The sequence below is a fragment of the Girardinichthys multiradiatus genome, chromosome 6 (genome assembly GCF_021462225.1).
Source record: "Girardinichthys multiradiatus isolate DD_20200921_A chromosome 6, DD_fGirMul_XY1, whole genome shotgun sequence".
Taxonomy (NCBI): Eukaryota; Metazoa; Chordata; class Actinopteri; order Cyprinodontiformes; family Goodeidae; genus Girardinichthys; species Girardinichthys multiradiatus.
The window spans coordinates 41,295,060-41,315,371 of NC_061799.1; the positions used below are offsets into that span (position 1 = coordinate 41,295,060).

The 20,312-nt window shown below is 39.4% G+C and overlaps 1 protein-coding gene across 3 annotated transcripts in view; it reads right to left on the bottom strand.

Moving 5' to 3' along the window:
• The window catches only part of LOC124869909 (nuclear receptor coactivator 2-like), a 66,321-nt gene extending 46,402 nt beyond the window's left edge, over positions 1–19,919 (bottom strand). Inside the window, exons 1-2 of one of the 3 annotated variants that reach the window (XM_047368143.1) lie at positions 19,792–19,919; positions 8,353–8,408 (exon numbers count right to left, since the gene is read on the bottom strand). The gene's annotated coding sequence lies outside the window, so the exon portion shown is untranslated. Of the gene's footprint in view, positions 1–5,796; positions 5,976–8,352; positions 8,409–19,791 lie in introns of those variants that run through there. The other 2 variants (XM_047368145.1, XM_047368144.1) reach the window with 2 other exon arrangements.
• Positions 19,920–20,312: the final 393 nt, after the last annotated feature.

A 20,312-nucleotide genomic window follows, 5' to 3' on the forward strand; every position in this document is an offset into this window, starting at 1 on the left:
GTGCTGGCAGGCCGCATTATGAAAATGCTCCCACCTTTGCCACCATGTTCACCTACTCTCCACCAGAACCCAGATCATTGCTACCATGATAATAAAAAACTAGGACTGATACGTTGTGCATTTTCAAACCCTCCAGGGAACATAAGATATAACATTTACTATGGAACCCTCTGTGTTCATGGTATGAACAAGAAGACCTTGCCAAAACAAAGTCAACATACATTTGGTGGATTACTGTAGAAGTTTATACAAATGCCCTTTATTGTTGGGCTTATGAAAATTAAATGGACTCCCGCAGTAATATGTTACACAATGTTAAGATTCTTATATCAATGTTTTGGTATCTCCCTTCAGTTATAATGCACACCATATGAAACATATCTTCCCATGTGAGGCCCTATGTGGGCAAAAAACTAGGGCCAAAGATGTCTGCCTACTGTCACCTGCACGCACATTGTGGCCTAACATATGGTGCTGAGAAGGTTTGCCTGAAGAATCAGCTGAGTTTTGGGATGTCCCTCCTAAGCCTAGCTAGCTCCCAGTGGTGCTAGTGGTCCACCAGTGGTTCTATCATGGTTTGGAAAGGGGGTGGATGACATAAACATACTATTGTGAGATGGGAAGTTTATATTCCATGAGAGCTACATGCGCATGTATGCTAGATGCTAGTGGTGATCACACTTCTGAAATTGAAGTGTTTACAAGAGCGACAAAGCTGGCAGCTTCATAATAAAAAGGCACTACCACTTAAACTGGAATATTGCTTCAACACTAACCATCACTGAAGAGCTACTGGGCAAGTTGAATAGGTTTCTGTAATGGGGTTTCACATTTGGACCAAGACTCTGTCTCAGTTAAGTTTATTAGTTTGGCTACCTAAGCTGTATGTGTTAACCAAATCTCATTAACCAAGCTGGTGGACAGTGAGGTATTAACAGGTGTTAACACAAAGTGTACTGTAGCTACAACTCTCAACATAAATTAAGACATTCAACATAAGTTAAACTTTAAAATCTATCTGAAACAAAACAAAAAAAAAAAAAACCTTTTCCCAGGCTCAACGACAAACTATATATAAAATTTTCCAAACCTAATAAAAAAACTACAAGTTTTACAAAACAGGTGGAACATAACATTTTGGCTGCAGAGCAGGTCTGTGGGGCTGAAGGTGAAATGACTGACAATTAACATTTTTGTCCGAGTGGTCATAAGAATGAACTCCTCACCAAGTAGAACCCACAACGTTTTTATTGAGTTTCCAAAGACGTCTGACACCAGTGTGCTGGAAAGAAAAGCCAATGCCTGCCTGTGTGTTGAGCAGTGAGTCCACTTAAAACTCAAGCTGTACAAATTGACCCACATCAGCAACTGCTCCCCTTTCGGACCAACCGCAGTGTTTTCTTTTTTGTCTAGTAAATAAGACTAATTGGTATTTGTACAGCAGCATGATATGGTGTCATCGGTGCCACTGTTGGAAGGCTCAGCCATTGTTACCTTTCTACTTTTAGAGTCAAAATCAACAGAAAACAATAAAAATCAGTCAGTCATTGCTTCCAAAAAAATAGGAGGGAGAAAAAGGTAAAGAGCAAATAGTTTAGGAACTCAACAGGATAAGCTATTTAATTTAAAAGTGGTTTTATATAAAATAAAGCAAACCATAGCATCACACATTAAAAACAAAATTAAATAAAAGCTTTAAAATAAACTGTTTCTTGTGGATGATTCATATGCATGCTTCTCAACCAGTAGCTGCCCATCCATCTACATGACCAGCTTCATGTAATATTAGAGTCTGATCGATTATAGACCAGAATCAATAACATAGAACATGCCTGCCCGGATGCTAATTCAGTTGTAAGCAAGTGCACACACGCTGATGTGCAGGAACATCAAGACTATCACCAAAACAAAATTTATTATTCTGGAATTGCAAATACATATCAATGGAAAACCAGAGAAATGCTGAATGTCATCTAGACTGAAAAGCAGGAAATGAAACTAAGTTGAATCTTGGTGTCCGTAGTCTGCCTGTTCAGAAAAGCCAAATTATTCAGCATAGATGCATGAGAAAGCACAATCAGGAAATCAGAGCAAAACTTGTAGAGATAGCAGGAGGGAGGGAGGGACGGAGGGAAGCTTTGCTTATTGCCAGAAACGCTCACTCACCCTGTGTAATAACTGCAGGATTGCACTGCAAACACAAATACAATGGTGTCTCAATCTGCACACACATGCTCCTGAGTAGGATGTCTTCATCTTCAGCTCGAGTTTCAGTTATTTCATAACCCAGGGCTTGTGTTCTGATACTGTCAATATCTCTAAAAACTGCACTGAGACACAACTAAAGCCATTTTTTTGTCCGATAAGCGTCAAATGCACAGAGAACTGCCCCAGGCATACTATATATATATATATATATATATATATAAAGATACGGTAGGAGTTTTACACTGTCCTATTGACCAGTCGAAGTCCCTCTACAGCTCACTGATTGACTGAAATGCTGCAGAGAAGAGCAGTAGCTAGTGTCAGTGAGAAAATTAACATACAGTCATCAATTCTGGGACACCTTCTGACAGTCAGTATATGAAACTTTCATCCATGACCAGGTCAAACAGTTAGTCACAAGTAAATATTTTTTGCATATTTCATTCAGTCAGTCCGTTTAGTTTTTTGACTTTTGTGGGACATTCAAATTTCTAGGTCACAAAGTTTAATTGGATAGACTTTCTGTTACATACACCAGGAAAAGGTTCTGCGGTGATTTTATAATAAAAAATCTGAAAAGATTCTCTTACTGCAGAAAAAACTAAAACATCCCCACCACACAGTAACTAGTTGTTCCACAAGGATCTATTGTAGACCCCCTTTTAATATAACTCAGTTGGGACAGTGACTTTGTCCAGAAGAAAATACTTTTATATGCTGATGATACAATGAAGTATAAAGTGACCCTGTATTTGACCTAAGCAGTACTCTTTGAATTAAAACTAGTCCTTTATTTAATATATTTACCAAATCTGCTACCTTTATTCATTATGCATTTATTGACACAATGAAAAAGCTGATCACTGGTTTTGAATGGAGTAATGTGCAGCCATATGAAAAGAAAGTGCACCCTTTTATATTGACAGGTTTTACATTACAACATGTATCTAAGGGTCATAGAAACAAAATTTCCATGTGGGTACATCTTTTTTTAATAAATTATGACAATGTAAAATCTGATAGAAACACTTTCATTTATATGTTTAAGCCCTAGCACTGACAGATGGTGTACTTCCTTTTTAACTTATGTTATTGCCTGTACCTTTTATGTCCAAGCCAATTATGATTTTTCTTTTAAACATATTACAATTTTTACTTAATTCGGCAATACACTTTAAACACATGGCACATAAAAGTAAAAAATGTGCTTATTTCCAGGAGAAAATGAAGGAATTTCTATTTTTCCCAGTTATGTTTAAAAGCTATGGCCCTTATTTTTGCCTTCCAAAACAGAACATCTACAAGCATCTCTAACAAATATTCAAGTACATTTAAAGATCAGTAGAGGTCCTTATCTAGACATCTTTTCTCCATTCACATTTCAACCACATTTCACGTTTTTTGGATAGAAATATGAATTAAATACAAGAATTAATAAAAAAGAAGGTGGATCAATGTACATGCCTTTGAACATCAAAATGAAACTTAACAGGAAAAATCATATTTTCCAATGTTTTTCCTGCTGAACACTAGCCACAGCTGATCTAAAAACTAGCTACATTTAGGCATCTAGATGTGGTTAAGATGACTTTTTGCACTTCCAACCGAGCCTGTGAATGGATAGAAATTTGGTTTAAATTACTTTGAACCAGGCATGGATGTTTGCGCCAGACAGAACGATCTGAGTATTTCCCGCACAACCATCTCCAAAGTTCAAAGAAAATTCTGAAAAACGTGAGGCGCACTAAGCCGCAGTTGTGTGGACGAAAATGCCTTGTTGATGTCTCAGTTCAGCAGATATTGTGCAGACATGTTTGAGATGATAGAATGGCAACAGTTGCTCAGATAACCACTAGTTACAATCAAGGCATGCAGAACAATCTCGGTATGCACAACCTTGAACTAGATAGGCTACAGCAGTAGAAGCCTACATCAGGTACCACTCATGTCAGCTAAAAATCAGGAAACTCACTATTCACGCAGGTTTAAAAAAATTAGACAGCAGCAGATTGGTCCGATCTGTCTTGATTTCAGTTGCAAACCCCGGATGAAAAGGTTCAAAGTTCATGTAAACAATAGGAAACCAAGGATCCATCCCACCTTGTATCAATGCTTTAAGATGGTGGTTGTTATGCAACGGTTCAGGGAATATTTTCTTCCCACACTTTCAACTGCTTAGTACCAACTGAACATTGTTTAACATCCGCAGCCTACCTGAGTATTGTTACTGACCTTGTCCATCCCTTTATGACCAAAGTGGTCTCATCTTCAACTTCCAGCAGTAAAATGAGCGATGTCACACAGCTTAAATCGTCACAAACCAATTTCTTAAACAAGAAAAAGGGTTCACTGTACTCCTCAGTCAACATACCTCAATCATTTACATTATGGATGGAAAGCAGACAAATCTGCAGCAACTGTATGATGCCATCATGTCAATATGGACACCTCTGAGGAAGGTTTCTGACACCATGTTGAAAGCATGATATGAAGAATTTAGGTAGGTCTGAAGTCAAATAGGGCCCTGCCCAGAACTAGTGAGTTGAACCTAATAAAATGGCCACAAAGGGTACGTGGTGTCTCAGGTTTTTGGCTATTTCAACATGTCCAAAGAATATGTCTACAGCCTGGCCAAGCTGGTGATCAGATTGTGTATGCTGCAGTGTAAATACATCTTCATACTTTATTGAAAAGCAAGGCTGACACGCAATAGTGTGATAAAGGTTAAAGTAAGAGAAACATGAAATTATAAGCTTTTATTTTGTACACACAAAATCATATGTAAATTTCTACATTTTAAAAATCCCTGCAACTATTTCTGACCATGAACTTGTAATAAAACCTTTAGCTCTTCAGTTTCAATGTCTCTTGTTGGGTGAAGACAAAATTACCTTTAACAACTATGTGTAAATTCTGGGAATCTGCTTTATAATGGATAAGCTTTGACAACAGTTGTTTTTGGAAGTGAAGCAAACTGAGTAAACAGTCGGCTGGTTAGACCTAAGGTGACAGGGCAGCTTCAGGCCTGCTGACTCCACAATCTGTGAGCCACCAGTCCATCATAACCACTCCCCTTTGCAACATGTGTGCGCACACACACACACACACACACACACACACACACACACACACACACACACACAATGTCACCACCCGCAACAACAGTACATGACAGCTCAAAGTCCGGGACTGAGTAAGAGAACCACACCAACTGGAAGGGTTGAATTCATCTCTGTTTAGTAATTATGAAACATAATGACAACATTGAGACTAACAAGTAAAATAGTTTAAGATAAATGAAAGTTTTCTTGTGCTCATAAAATAGTTTGTTTGATATAAAAAAATGGAGAGTTTTAAAAATGAAATAAATCTATAGACAACAAGGATCTACAACTGAAAATTTAAAAGATTACTGACATAAAAACATCCTCTAAATCAATTATTTAACTTGTAGTCTGTCCATCTAACCTTTAAGTTGCATTCAAAAAGAAAAGACTTCCATTACAGAGATTCATAAAGTTTAACCACTTAAACTTTCCAGACTGTGCCTTTAATTCAGCAACCAGACAGATTCTCATAGTAACTTACCTCTGCCAATAACCGAAGCAGTCCATAACAAGTGGCAAGCCGGCTGAAAATCTCATGCCAACCGGGCCAGTGTGCTGGTTTTCACACAGTCTGCGCAGTAAACACACACACTCAAGCACACTCACGCGCCACACTCATCTGCATGTTGTGTATTCCCCCCTCTCTTCTCTGTGAGATTACCCGTGTGTGTGTCATCTGCATCTAATGACAGCTGACTAACTACATGCCACAAATCCTCTCTGCCCTGTCCCCTCCCCCTGCCTCTTTTTCTTTCTCACACGCACACACACTTCTCCCTGTCTCCTCCCACTGCACACACACACACACTCCTCCCTCCTATTAGCTGATGTCTCGAAAAAAAACCGTCTCTCCTTTATCTCTCACAGCCTTTCTAGGTACAAAAGGATTTGCATGACCTGTTGTTCTTTTGTTTTGGTGCATCATATTGTACATGCTTTTCATTTTACAATACAAGCTTTTGCAAAAGGTTTTGCTTGTAATGCAAAACCTGAAATCAAGATGTTCAACATTTTAGACATATTCCAAGCCCTGTTTTTTTTTTTTTTTTTTTGCAAAATTACCATTAACTAGGTAAAAGAAATACCAAAGCCAGTTAAAGCCAAAAACAAAAATAAATAAATAAATAAACAGACTGTTGCTTTGCATTTGGGACCTTTTTAATAAACTTTGTCACTGCTTTGAAAATAAGATGGGACTAAGTGGCAGGGCAGAACACAAAAGAGAGACAAGCTGTAGACAAAGACACGACGATGAAGGTAATTCAGCGAACAACTGCAGCTTCCCACATAAACAGGACTACTCGCACACACACACAAATACTGTCAACCTAACTGCCTCCCTCACATCTTTCTCAGCTTTCACTTTCTATGTTGTCATGTCAGGGTGTTCTTGTTTGCTTCAGTAGCTTGTTGCGCTTTCCGGAAATTTCTATTTTCAAAGCTTGGCTCTATAAACTCTAGTATGAGCGCTCATGAATTAGCCCCCACCATTCAGGTAATCATGTTGTACACTTGAGATAATACATTTACAGTCACATACTGCTGAGCTCTGTTAGGCTGCTTAAATGTAATCTGACAGAAAGTCTAAAACTATTTAGCAAAAACGAGCAGTTAAAAAGAGAGTTGTACCAAGACATTGGCTGATGAACAGGTGAAGGTCGGAATTCTGACCCTCTGTCATATTAGTTAATGCACCATATCTAAGCATATCTACGCACTAGCAAGCCTCAAATAATTTAACAAAAAACAAAATGCATTAAACGTGAACAGGCCTCATCTCCAAGACATTGTTAAAATGAAAGGAACAGTGAAATGTTAGATCGGGCTTTAATGGTTCAGCAGTTATTAACTACAGATCCACAGAGAACTTTTATGTTTAACAAGTTCTGGTCAGTGGTTGAAAGCTAAAACTCAAATCCCAAGTGAACACTAAGTGCTAAAAGGTCATGCTGACAACAACACTCTTAAGTGTCGAGGTTGTAATGGAGGGAAGATGCCTCAGAGTTAGCTATTTTCTGTTTCACTGAGGAAGCACAAACTTGTGTAAAAAGCTTGTGGGATTGAAACAGTATTTTATATCAAGGCTTGTCAGCTGTTTATTCAGCCTGCTGCTTTTACGACAGGCAGACAGCTGTTTTTAAACTGCTCAGTGTATTAAAAAAACGCTGTGTTTTAACCCTTTAAAGGGTCTTGGAAATGTCATTTAAAGTAAAGGTATAACTCTACGAAAACAGCAAAGACTGATAGTTATGGTTAGTAATGCTAACAGTGTTAATTGCTAAAACTAGATGCTAAAGACAGTTTCAACTTTACCTCCTAAATATGCTGTCTTTGTTTTTAATAAAAAGTTATTCCAGAGTAAAAGGTAGAGCGGTGTAACATCGACTGCTCTCTCTCCCATAGACCTGTTTTTTAGACATAAATACTGTAACAACTGTCCAGCTGATACACTTCTAAAATGCTTCTGTGTAGTTACACTATGAATGGTTCAACAATACAACACAACAGTAAATCAGAGCTTCTTTCCAAAATATTAAAGTTGAAAAATGCTTCTAATTACTTTGAATAGACCGTCTGGAAAAACGTCATAAGGTGCTGTATGGTGGACTGCAAAGAAATACATTTGTGGGCTATAATCTGTCTTGTAAAGGAGTAATAAAACATTTTTAGTTTTATTTCTATGAATGCACCATTCCATAACCTGGAGGATTGTACTGTAATAATAGATATCCGGTTATACAGAGAAAACTTTCTAACTCAGGGTGGTTAAAGACAAAAATATTTCACATCATATTGTTTCTGTATTTTTAAGACAGAATGTGCTAAAGGGACCTGAGTTTTACAAAAGCCCAATGAGAGGCCAACCAACACTTGGTGTGGTAAAGGCAGGCCTTGAAGTAAAACAGTACTTATCTTAGAGATGCCACGTTCAGCTACATAATCCTTTATTTATTCAGTATGGAGATTTTAAAATATAGGTTACAAATGATACACAGAAAATAAGGAAAAAAAGTGGAAAAAACATGAGCACACAAACCTTGTACACAAAGCATCCTGGGTAAATGTCCACTTTGGAAGAATAGTCGGTCCTATCTGTAAAATACAAAACATCCAACTTAACATAAAAGGTCCAGGGTGCCTATGTAGTATGTGTGCAAACATGGAGATTAAATTACACATAGGTGGTTTTCACTAATGAGGTGACTTCTGAAGACAACTTTTTGGACTGGATTTTATTTTTGGGTTTTAGAGTAAAAGGGGCAGAATACATGCCACACAGTTCAAATTATGATACGTAGACATTTGTGGTTGTAATATGACAAAATATGACAGAAAAGAGATAAGGGGAGCACATAGTTTGGAAGGCACTGTGCATTAGGTTCTGTATGATTAAAACACCAAAGAATGTTTTATTTAGCAAAATAATTTTTAGTAAAGGAATAATAATAATTATTAATGTTATAATATTATATTAGATTTATTTACCAACCTAAGTGGATAACATACAAAAAAAAATTCCATAACAATGTGAGAGGCTGTGTAAGCATTTGTCCAACTGTTTATTCACCTTTTGCCTTAGTAGACACTGATACAGACCAACCAAACTCTGTTTGAGGCCACACCTGTTTTACTCAGAGGATACATTAACAACATCCAGTAGAATACAATAGAAAAATCCTTCATTGTTCCACAGTGAGGAAACTCAGGTGTACCAGCAGCAAAGTGAAAGGCAAATAGAAGCATGCATGTGGCCTTCACCACAAGGCAAACCAGTGGGTCAAAACCAGTCAGACAACAGTAGGTGGACCTAAACAATATGAAAAGGAGGTTTAACCTGTTGTGGTTAATCAGTATGCAAGGAGGTGACATCGCCTTATGTCAAACAGTAAATAATTCTTACAAGCAGAGGAATATTTCTTCTTAATAAGCAAAACCAAATATTAAAAACAATATAGTTTCAAATATTCCTGGAAGAATTTAGAGAGGTCTACCTGCTATACGATCCGCAAACACATCAACTGACCACACCCGGGATCAAATGTGTGAGTAGGCACTTGATAAACGCTTTGCTAAGCTTTTATAATGAAATAGTTGGGCTGAATATCACCTTAATCACCCCCCACTGGTTATTCTGGAAATCTCACTCCTGCCAGCAGCAACAGGAAAACCTGGAGCTTTTCCCAGATAATGACAGCAGCCTCGGAGGATGAGTCAGAACACTTTCAGGCATTTTTCACATCACAAGCTTGACCTGGACCAGCGTGGTGCTGGTAAAGTTTCACAGAGTTCCCACTGGTTGTGGGGTTCACATTTATGAGAAAAAATGGCTCCTTTTTATTTGAACAGCTGAAGCTGAAAGAAAAGCTGCTTGGATCTCTCTTTAAATCGGCACACGTTTACTGTCCTTCTGTTTTCACGAAACAGAGAGTTGTGTTGTGACCATCGAGTCTGAGATCAGGTATCATGTTGCAGTACCCTGAACAAAAACAGCAGAGGCGTCTACCTGCTCACCAGGCGTTGGTAACACCGCGTTGTTCTGCCTCACCTTACATAACCTGTGAAGACATTTTTCTTGTTAATCACATCGTCTCCCCAACCTCGTTTTAAAAAATCTCACTGATGCGGCACTGGCTTTGTGTAATCTATTCCCAGAAAAAAGTCTGCAGTTCTGAAAGGGCCTCAGGGGTTTTTAGAGAACAGAGAACAGTAGGTAACAAACAGGATCATGAACACCAAGGAACACAGCTAACAGGTTAGGGAGAAAGTTGGAAAGAAAATTAAGGAAGAGTTAGGTCTCTCAAACTCTGAATATCTCACAAGCTCACAAAGACTCTATCACCCACCTATACTGACAAGCAGACCAAGAAGAACATTAATCAGAGGGTTAGGTTCATTAAAAACATAGAACCCAGACAGTCAGAGGTCTGTCGAGGAACTGGAACGTAAAGGTCATTATTTCCATCTTAACAACACATTTTTTATTAAAAAGAAGTGCCATTTGAATGCATCTTAGAAGTCCAGATGGAAGAATCTGCTAAGTGGACAACTATGTATTAGTCAGGCGCTTCACAAGTTTTACCCTCATCAGAAAGTGGGTAGAGACGGTGTTGAAATAAAGCCCATTTGCAGCTTGCCACAAGCCATGAAGGGGGCACAGCAAACATGCGGAAGAAGGTGCTCTGCTCAGATAAGTGTAAAAATCTTTTTGGCCTTCAAACAGAATGTTACATGTGGAGGAAAACTAATATTCCACATCATCTCCATCATAAAACATGGCGGTGGCCGCATCATGCTGTAGGGATGCTTTTCTTGAGAAAGACAGGACAATACTGAAAGGAAAACTTGTCAGAGGCTACAAAAGACTTGAAACACGCACAAAGGTTTACCTTCCAGCAGGACAACAATCCTAAACAAGCAGGCAGAGCTACAATGGAACGGCTTAGATCAAAGCATATTCATGCGTTACAAAGATCCAATGAAAGTCCAGACTTCAATCCAGTTGGGACTCTATGCCAAGACTTAAAAATTGCACATCAAGATTTATGTGCTACATTATTTTGTTGTATGACATATCCCAATAAAACACACTGAATGTTGAGGTTGTAACGTAACAAAATGTGAAACAGTTCAAGGGTGTATGAAAACCTTTGCAAGGCACTGTTTCTGCTCTGAAGTGTTATCATTCAGGTTCCTAAATCTAATATACACAACACATCTTAGACTTCAGTCTAATGTTTGGCAGTGTGAGAGGATGAGGAGGGTGTTAGTAAAACTGAAAACACCAAATGAAAAAGCAACAAAAAGAAGAAGTTACTGTTTTGGTTGGCGTCCAAAGTCAAAGCATTTGCTGCCTTCTCTTCTTAATTTGTGCACATCCCAGGGCAGATGGTGTGTTGTTTCTATGAGTGTTCCTATACATGTGGGATTGCTGCCTTCTGAGTCAGTTTGATCCCAAAGATCTCAAACCGCTGAAAACTTCAGCATGCACCTGCTGCTGCAGGGAGGGTTGCATGTTTTCTGAGCTTGTCAGTTTGTGTGTGTGCACATCAGTGTGTGTCTGTGTAGGAGGGACAGACAGCTGATCTCTTCCCAACTGCTGTGCAAACTTCACAAATTGCACACGCAAGCACAAATGTCGTTCCTGTATGCACAATAACACAAGGACTCCATGTACTTCAGATTGATCATTAATTTCAGGAAGAAGTTTGTGTTAACCATTTCAGACAGAGAAAGGTAGATAAAAGCCTGGCATCTCTGGTAAATAGGAGCAAAAGTAATTAAAGCAATTTTACTGTGGTACCATATCACACTGAATCATGCAGCAAAATCCAACCTTTAATGCAGGTGCACTTTTTCAAGTGCTAAATGGCCCACATTAAAACATCACTTAGTCTCCTCCAATAACATTAAAAAAAGTTATAGCAGATGGAAGGAGGAATCTTTGGCCTTTCCTCTTTGCAGGACGTCTCGTCTCATTCATTTTTCACCATAGAAGAAGTTTGATTTTATGTCTGGTGAACCATTTCAGTGTTAATTTAGCCATATGGTGTGGATCATTATCCTGCTGAATAAAACAGAGTTATTTTTTGATTTTTTTATTAAATTCTCCTGGTATTTGAAAACGTTCATGATGCCATGCCCTCAATCAAGATTCCAATGGCCTTTGGACGAGAAAGAGACCCACAGCATCATAGATCCTGAAGCTTATTTTACAGTGGACATAAGGTGCTTTTCTTCTTACTAGTACTTTGTTACACACCAAACCAACCTCGAAGTGTTCCCTAAGAGGTCAATGCTACCCTGGTTCCTGGCATGCCTCCTAAACAACCCGTTGGTATGTCTATAGCCTAATGGTTTTTACGGAATCTTGGTAAACTCAGTGTCTCCTCGCTGCTGCTCTTAAAGAGTGAACTTTATAGATTTTTTGCCTCCCTTACAATTGCTGCTCAATGCGCGAGGTGGCAAGTCAAATGCGGGTCCCTGTCCAGGCTAGCTGCCAGTGGGTGAGAAAAATGGGCCTCTGTGTCAAGTGAAATTTATAGCACAGTGATACAGAAAGTCGTAGATTACTGATTAAACGTTTCTAGGACCTCTGATCAGCATAATAAAAACAGAAACATATTACGTGTTTCAACGTGTTGTACCACCAGTAATTTTCTAATAAACACATTTTTTGTTAGGATTTGATTTTTTCCCTCCTGATTAAATGGGCTCAAGATAAATGTTGATTTCTTCTATATTTTACAGTGTGAGATTACGTTACTGCAACAAAGATGATTTTATTTTAAGGCATTTTATACATCTTTACCAGGAGCTGCAACAAATTTGCCATCTCTGCTTTATGCAGATGAATTCACAAAATACACCCATGTTTCAACACAAGACAAAGTTCATCCTGCCCAGACACAGGCATATACTGCAGCTTGCTGTGGAGACTTTGACTGTTAATTATTTGCATACTCGACACTGTGGTAAGAAAACTCTACGGCGCATGCACACATTGATGGAAGAGCACAAGGGAGCTGTGGAGAGTCAACGAGGGCCACGCAGAGAGACGGCCTACTTCCTGGCTGTGATTAATTTCTGTTACCAAGCAGCTCTATGGTAACACAGACATCCGTAGCTGCGCTGGGCTCGGAGCTGCTTTACAGTGCAACCACATATCACACACATATCAGTCCTGGTCAGAATCACATTCATGAACACTAAATGGTACCCCACACAGTGACCAGCAAACCTATTCGTTGTCTGAACTTTGTGCATTTTGCCACATTATAATGCCAAACTTCATTAGGGTTTTTTTATGTAACTGACCAACAGGTCAAGTTGTGCAAAGTTGTAGAGGAAGGAAACTGACACATGGCGAACAAATAAAAACCTCAAATGTAACCCTGAGACAATTCTATGCAGAACCATCTTTCCCTACAGTTACTGCTGCAGGCTTTGCACAGCATGTTACTGAGATTTTTGCTCATTTGTCTTTGCAGGTAGCCCTAGTTCTGTCAGATTAGATGGAGAGTGGATTAATGCTTAAGTCTTGCCCCAGATTCTCTGGACTTTGACTGGGCCGTTCTAACACATGAATATGCTTTGATCTACACCATGGTAACATGGTTTAGATCATGGTAACAGGTTGTGTATTTTTGAGTCATTGTCCAGCAGGACAGTAAAACAAAGTTAACGTCGTACAGATTGGTCTCTCTTTTGCAATGGGACCCGTTTCATTTTTACAACCGTTACTCAGATAGATTTATCCTCAGTTGCCTCACAGCACGCACCCTCTAGCCACAAGTGTGAGAAGCAGAATGAAAAGAATAAACCAAGCTGTCTCAGACTCAAAGAATCTTTGACAGCATCTGGGAAACAGGAAAGCTTCTGCTGACAGACTATTCTAAACAAACAAAAAAAAGTTTCAACTTTAAAGAGAGTTTAGTTTAAAGAAAGTTTACAGTAGTGAACAATATCATTAAAATTTGAATTTAATGAATTTTGCACCTTGTGTGAATAACCCATCTCAGTAGGGAATATCTAAATGAGCTCTGGCCAGAGACCATGTTTGCTCTCCAAAAGCCCATTATCCCATTAACTTGTAGCATCCCACTGCAGACCTGTACAGTCACTCACTCCCTCCACCTCAGTTCTGCTGTCATAGTGCTGGAGAATTACAGCCGCCGTCAGATCCAGCTAACCAAATTAGCACTTGTTATGCAACCTGCTGCACTTGGCTCCCAGGTCTGGAGCTTAATCCTGCACAGCTCTCAGAACGGTGGTCTGCACGTACGAAGGTCCTGCAAACTGTTGCCCACTGTACAGACATAACTGGTCAGGTCCAAAAAGAGAGGCTGATTTACAAATTTTCTGTCCCTTCTGAGGTTTCTTTACATTTGATGCTAAGAGATAAAATCAGAGTTTCAGCAATGAAAGGAATTTAAAAGGCTGCAACATGAGAAATGGTTTGCTTTGTCACCCTTTTCTGGAAGAAAATATATTGAGGGGGAGAGACTGGCTCATTTACACTGATTCATCATGTTCAATAAGTAGTCCAATTTTCACAAGAAATACATCCTTAATGGTTTTAAATTTTCAACATAATTCAGCCAGGTTTAAATTTGTACAATAAAACAATTTTGTTTCCTAAAGGCCATTACTCCTGTTCACACAAGCCACGAGGATCCTTTACTGGTGGGCTTTTAATCGTTTCCACAGTTTATCCAAAAGTCACAAAGATTCAGTGGAGAGTTTAAGAAGTCCTTCTATATTCTACTATCACAGTGATCCAAAGCAAAGCATCGCTCTACAACATGTGAGCAAGCTCTAATGTGAAATATATGCAGCATATAATCTTAAGAAAATGCTCAAACTAAATCACAGCTTTTAGACTCTTGTACAAATTTAGGGCTGTGTGAGGTGTAATTTTGTTCCTTAATTTTACAATCAAATAAAGAAAACTTTAATCAAATAAAATCTGATTTGAGAACAAAACTTTACAAACCGGGCTGCACGGTGGCACAGTTGGTAGCACTGTTGCCTTGCAGCAAGAAGGTCCTGGGTTCAATTCCCAGCCAGGGATCTTTCTGCATGGAGTTTGCATGTTCTCCCCGTGCATGCGTGGGTTCTCACCGGGTACTCCGGCTTCCTCCCACATTCCACAGACATGCCTGTTAGGTTTATTGGTCACTCTAAATTGCCCTTAGGTGTATGAATGAGTGTGTGCGTGGTTGTTTGTGTGTTGCCCTGTGATTGACTGGCGACCTGTCCAGGGTGTACCCTGCCTCTTGCCCAGCTGGAGATAGGCACCAGCTCCCCCGCGACCCACTATGGAATAAGCGGTAGAAAATGACTGACTTTACAAACCACAGCATAGTCATGATATTTTACTACTAAAATAAATGGTTCAATAAAATTGTGAATCATTTCATTTAGGGCTGGAATGATTTCTCGAATGACTCGATAAAAAAAAAAATTCTTGAGGCTAATTGTCTTGCCATAATTCTTTATTTCATTTAACTTCATACTGTGAAACTATCGAATTTTTTTCTGCACGCCATCACATGTTCAACTGGGGACGGTTATTGCAGAAGCACAGCATGCTGTTGTTCACATTAATCGGGATCAAGAGAAAAGACCCAAAATGTTGTAAGTTTAGGTCTCTTGTAAAAAGAGAGAGAAGCAAACATCCTCTACAGTAAACCGAGTTAGTTTAGCAGGGTGACGTCAACAATAACTTTGCAGATGAATGTATTTCTGGAGGGCTTCCACACCGATGACAGTCTGCAGTGAACACCATGGAGTTAAACTGGAAAACAAAAAACAACAAAAAAAAACACAGATGGAGCTGCGCTCTGTTCATCCACAGCAGAGTACAGCGCAAAAGAGGCGGAGTTTTCAAAATAACAAGTAGATAATTGCTACATTTTATCTGCAGAGGGATCAGGAACATTGGAACTGATCTTCAGTGAGTCATCGCATACTAAACCTAAAATTCCAAACGTCCATCTGCAGTCTAGTATTTAGAAATAAAACTCTAAAGTATCCTTATGGAGGGTCTTACTAAATGTTACTTACAGAATATTGCTTTGGCTGTGGTGCTTGAGGTAAAGAGGAGGATCTGAAAGGAGCCATGACATGGCTCTGCAAGTGAGTGCGTCTGTGCATGTGCCTGTGATGGTTAATTAGAGCACTTGGTCTCAGGAGGATCAGACATGGAAGACGACTGTCTCTGCTACGTGACAGAAAGCCAGGGGCAGCGTGCGGTTGATTAGTTAGGGGCAGCAACAAGGGCTAGACATAAACAAACATAGATTAGCAGACAAGCTCATACACGCCCCTTGGTAACGTTTAAGTAAACGTAAAACTGAACCAGAAAGGTGGAATTACATGAGCAGAGTGGACTTGGAAATACACACACTCATCCTTGTCTTTCCATCTTTACGAGGACTTTGCATTGACTTCCTTTCATTTCCCATTGACTTCTATGGCCTAACCCTAAACCTAACTATTACCAGTACATACCTAACCCTAAACAACCTAAACTCAATTAGCACCTTAGGCTTAAACGTAACCCCTAAGCTAAAAACAGCATGAAAAAAGTGAGCACCAGGAAATTGTCCTTACTTTCCAAAAATGACCTCTCTTGGTTGGTTAAAAACTTTTAATGGTCCTCTCTCGCCAAGAACACGCACACACACAAGTTAACTTTTCTGTGTTCAAAATGCATTTCCTTAAGACATGGTTGCTGGGCTCGAAGCATGTTGTCTGAAATATCTGGTCTTTGACTGGGCCATTTAAACATATGAATATGATTTGTCCTAAACCAATCCACCTTTGCTCTGGCTGCATGTTTAAACTCAGTGTTCTACTAGAAGGTGAACCTCTGTCCTACTGTCCAGTCTAACAGGTTTTCATCCAGGATTGCTCTGCATTTTGCTCCATCAATCTTCCCATCACCTCTGGGCAGCTTCTCTGGTACTGTTGAGCAAAAACACCCCCCCCCCCCCCCCCAGCATGATGCTGCTTCACCATGGCGATGGTGTGTTTAGAGTGATTTACCACCCCTCAGTAGGCTTGCAGTTGTGCCATACCTTTTTTCCAACTTTCCAATGATGAATTAACAGGGTTCTGTGGGACATCCAAAACATGTTATATTGTTTTATAACCTAACCCTGCGTATTTCAACGCAAACTTCACCACAACTTGCTGTGTTCTTCTATCTTCATGATGCTATTTGTAAAGCCAGTCAATCCCCAGCCCTTCCTCCACAGTATCTTCCTACTCCTCCTCCTTGCCTAGCTGTCACTGGCCACTACATCATTTGATCTCTCACGTGGTTCAGTAAATTCAAGCCACTAAGGATCCCTGACTTGGAAAGCTGCCAACCTTAAGTTAAGATTTTGATCTAGAGTACATTCCTGCACTATCCCAGTAGAACTATAGGTTGGTTTTAAAATTGACAAGCATTCTTCTAAGCCACAATGACATATTTAAAAAGGTTAAAATTACTACCCTGGCAGTAAAAATAAGGTCAATTATAATAGAGCTATTCGGAAACACAGTTACATCACATCCAGGTGGATCCTTCAGCAACAACAAAAACAACAACAAACTCTGGAAGACAATGTCATTTTGTGGAACAGTCACATTTGCTCCAAATTCTTAACAAGAGAACCAAGTATCTGAAGAATTAGGTAGCATCCGGGGAAGGAGACTAAACAGACTTGGGAAACATGCTACACATGTTGTAATCCTTTTCAAAGTTCACCTTTGGGTGCAGGTAAGAGCAAATAGGCTTTAAAATGACCTAAAAAACAAAACCACGAGTCCAGCCCTCAAAGATAACACAACTAGAGGAGTCAGATGGCACCTGTCACGTAGGCAAACTGACAGGTTTCTTCTGAGAGCATACCAACACTACAGCAAATACAGACAGATTCTTGTTACTGCTCTGAAAGAGATGAACCTCAGAATTATACAATAGGTTGGGACCTGCACTTATGTCTGTTCTGAAATAACCCGAATAACATGTTAAGCCAGTGTCACGCTCCTCATCAGATGCCATGATCCAAGAATGTATTCAAGCAAACTGTGATTGATGGTATTCTGCTTTATGCACTGACACAAAGAATGTGACTAGAGAATTATGGGAAAATACTCTGCAGTGCAAATGATTTATGTTTTGGAATGTCAATTGCCGTCAAAGAGCTTGCAAATTGAACGTTTAACCAGCCAACCCAAGGAATGCAAAACATGCAGTCATCTAAGTGTTTTAAGACATGACATCCATGTTGGATTGTGAATTCTGAACAGTGTGTAACGGGCCTCTCATCTCAGCAACACCAGCAGCCATCTGTGCAAAAATCTGTCGGATGTCATTAAAAGAGCATCAGGTCATTATTGGTTGTAATAAAAGAAACAAGTTGGGTTTGCTGCTGCCCAGAGTTCTCCACTACAACTCGTAGTTTTATTAGTGTTACTTTAGGTTTTAATAGATAAACGCAAAGAGAATAAATAACATATATATATAAAAAAGAATAAAACAAATAAATAGCTGACACTTTACTTCATAACATGTATTAATGCTTTCCAGCAACTTCCTTACATCTCTCTCTCTTTAAATCACTTTGTTAATTAGAGGAACACCGTAAGTTCTTTCAAAATAAATGTATTTATTATATAAAAAAATAATACTACTATGCCTGCAGCATAAAAAACATCTATTTATTCAAATGACCTTACACAAACAGATTGGCTTGACCTTATCATGCCACAGCAGCTTTATTAAATTTAAGTTTGGACTTTGACTATGCCTTCCCAAAACCTTCAGTTAATTTTATTTTATTTACTCATTAATTTTAAGCCCATTGGATGTGGACTTGGTGGTGTCCTTTGGAGCATTGTTCTGCTGGATAACTTAATGGTGCTAGGTCTAAGGGTCCCAAACTGAAGGCCTGACATTGTTTTACGATTTGCTGCTATGGAGGGCAGTATTCAAGGTTCCTTCACTTGCAACATGATGTGCAGGTCATAGAGAAGCAAAACAGCCCCTGACCATCACACTACCACCACCAGATTTGTTATGATGTTCTCCTCTGAAATGCAGTGGTAATTCTATGTTTAATGTAATGGGATGTACACCTCCCAGAAAAATCCACTCGTGACTCATCAGTATACAGAATGTCTTTGCAAAAGTCTTAGGGATCATCAAGATAGTTCTTGGCGAATGTGAGATGGGCATTTGTGTTCCTTCTGGTCCAGCAGTGGTTTTGGCCTCCACTCCCAAGGTAGCCATTTTCTTGAGTCTCTTGTGGATCATCATTATGATTCTTTTCAGACTGACAGATGCTAGTGACTGACTATCTATCTATTAGATTCATTTGTTGAATCTAATAAATAAAATTAATTAATTTTCAGCAATTAAGGTGAAACTGTTTAAATAACTCGATTTTAAGGATCAGAGCTATTTTGCCTTTTATTTTGAAACCCGAAACCGGAAGTTGTGGATTAAGCTGATTTGACTTGACTGAGTTGTTTGAGGAAGTCCGAGATAAACGAACCTGTCACGGAATAACTTGAGATATCGAGTGTAAACACTAGTGCCTCTATCTGGGTCACATTAATCTATTTTAAACGTACCCAAGAATTTAATTTGGTACAGATGATATTCAACTTCGGCGAGAGAATTAAACGAAGAGCGACGCTTCTAAATACACATAAAACCCCGCAGTTGTCGCTTCTCTCGGCCAGAAACGTTATTTCCTGAACACTGTAGTTATTCCCATGTTAAACCCTTTATATCTCATCATAAATGGTCTATCTTTAAAGTCGCGCCATAGAGAGAGCCAAATAAATTCAGCCTGAAGTAGGTTAACCTTGATGTTATCTGACAGACACTTTGCACAAGCCCCTCCGCCGCTGTTGGTGCTGGAAATAACTGAGGGGGTGGGACAGGGAGAGTAGAGGGGGGGTTGAGCAGACTTACCTGGGAGTTGAGGTGCCATGGGCGGCCGTTGAGCGGGGACTTCGTCGGTGCTGTGAGGGTCAGCGGGACGGAGCGGCAGGAGCGTCCAGAGCCGGAGCCGCCATGTTCATCTGGCTCAGAGGTTCCTCGGCTGTTTATCTTTACTAGTAGACCCCCTCCTCCTCCTCCTCCTGCCTGCTACACCTCCACCTCCCCTCTTCTCATTACACTACAGACCAGAACCTCAGTTTCACTCTAAATGAGACACGATTGAGAAGATTTCTTTTTTTAAATTTACACCAAAATTTTCCCTTTCATTTGTATTTTAAATTATATTATAATATTTACAAAAAAAGTTACTGTGATATTTGTACCGTAATTAACCTTAAGGAACCCCTTAGGAAGCATCTCCTGAAGATTCCCTAAAAATCAACTGAAAGTTGAAACCGACCTACAGTGGACTTTTAAGGCTAATGTTCTGCAAGTTTCCTGTAAGTTCTCTGTTGCAACCTATAGCCGGCCTATAAGGCGTATCCCCTCAA